Genomic DNA, 1,979 nt, shown 5'->3' on the forward strand with positions numbered 1-1,979 from the left:
GGGGAACGCCCTGGGCCCCCTCCGCGGCCCCCTCCGCGGCCCGCCTCTGACACCGCTGCGCCGCCCGGGTTGCTCGCTGCGCCCGCCGCCAGCGCGCATGTCCTCATTTCCTGATGCGGGCAGTGTCTAGTACAAGCCGAATGTTCAGTACATATTTGCTGAATAAATTAATGAGCCAGCTGAATTCCAGGTGATGTAAACATCAGTATTTCCTTATTTGCCATTATATTGAATACCACGGAGTGAGGAGCGAAAGCTGGTAACCTCGGCCGTTCCCAGCAGCGCAGTCCTGCTCACGCTCCTGCTCGCGTGCATGCCTCGAGTCACGCGTGCCGTGTACACTACCCACCCATAGTAACCACCCCAGTTACCAGGCTTGCCGTCACAGTCGCGTGTACTTGTAGTCAGCTACCTTTATGCTACTTAATAGTGGTCCCGAAGTGCAAGAGGGAGGCGGCAGGAGAATGACAGTGGACTGACATTCTCTATGTCATTGTTACTGTTACTCTCTTACCGTGTCTACTTTATAAACCACACCCCCCACGGTATATATGTGTAGGTAAAAACATAATATACACATAACGCGTGTAGGGTTCTGGGTTTCAGGTACCCACTGGGGGAGTCTTGGACCATCGCCTTCCTGACTAATGGGAACTACAACCTCACATAACTCGCACGACCACTTTATTAAAAAGATGCTAGGCTTGAAGAAGTGGAAGACACTATCAGTTTGAATAAAAAGGGACACATATATAATTTCTTCCCACCAGCAAGATCAGAGATGATTCTGTAGTATGGTATTATTTTGAAAATTTATGGTAGAACTATAAACTATCAAGAAATAATTTTTTTTCCTTCGCAGTAATAAAGGCTCCAAAAGAAGTACTTTCTATACTAGTTTATTGTTCATAAATAACTACTGAGAAATGAAATTATTTGAACTTTTAAAAAATGTAGTGTCCATCTTGATTAACAGAATTAATTTTTATTCTAAAGAGAAAAAAAAATTTCAAAACAAGATAATAGAAGAGTAACAATGATTAATATATAACGTATTATCTTTTGTGTGTGTGTGTCGGGAATCAAACTTGCGACCTCATGCTTACCAGGCAGGAGCTGTGACGCTGAGCTATATTCCCGGTGCGTATTATTGTCTTTAAGTTAGTTACTCAGAGTACAAGATACCGACATTTAATTGTCCAAACAATATTAGCACAAACCTTTCTTTTCAATGAACTAAGAGAAATTAGTAGCATAACTACCTTAACTATATTTTATCTAGAGATATAAAAATAATTTCTTTTGGCTTTTTCCTTCTTTCTTTTCTCCATTCCCCCATCCCAGTTTCTCTTTCCTTTTGAAGTTTCTTCCCATTTTGCAATATCTGTTGTGCATTTTGGATCTTACTCTTTCAGCTTTTTACACTAGGGAGACAATACTATGTTTACACATGTGTGTCTGGTTTATTTTACTTATAATTATGGTCTCTAGTTGCATCCATTTACCTGTAAAAGTCTCCAGTTTATCCTTTTTTATGGTTGAGTAGTACTACATTGTATAAAAAGACCACATCTTTTTATCCATTCCTTGGTTGATGGGCATTTGGGTTGTTTCCAAGATCCAGCTGTTACAGATTGTGCTGCTATAAACTTGAGTACTCATATATCACTGTGGTATGATGTTTTTAATTCTTCGGGGAAGATACCCAGCAGGGAAATAGCTGGGTCAAATGGGCCCTCCAATCCTAGTTTTTTGAGGAATCTTCACACTGATTTCCACAGTGGTTGCACCGGTCTACACTCCTACCAACAGTGGAGAGGGGTTCTTTTTTTCCCACAGACCTTCCAGCATTTGTTATTGGTTGATTTCTTGATGGTAGCCATTCTTTCTGGGCTGAGCTGGAATCTCAGTGTTGTTTTAATTTGCATCTCTCAAATGACCAGTGATATTGAACATTTTTTCGTATATTATTTGCTGTT

General features: G+C 40.9%; 1 protein-coding gene across 1 annotated transcript in view; it reads left to right on the plus strand.

Annotated features, from left to right (window-relative positions):
* Glg1 (golgi glycoprotein 1) overlaps positions 1-1,979 on the plus strand; it is a 116,524-nt gene that overhangs the window by 29,598 nt on the left and 84,947 nt on the right. The gene's annotated exons all lie outside the window — the stretch shown is intronic.

This window comes from Chinchilla lanigera, unplaced genomic scaffold (genome assembly GCF_000276665.1).
Source record: "Chinchilla lanigera isolate Chin_1 unplaced genomic scaffold, ChiLan1.0 scaffold00083, whole genome shotgun sequence".
NCBI lineage: Eukaryota > Metazoa > Chordata > Mammalia > Rodentia > Chinchillidae > Chinchilla > Chinchilla lanigera.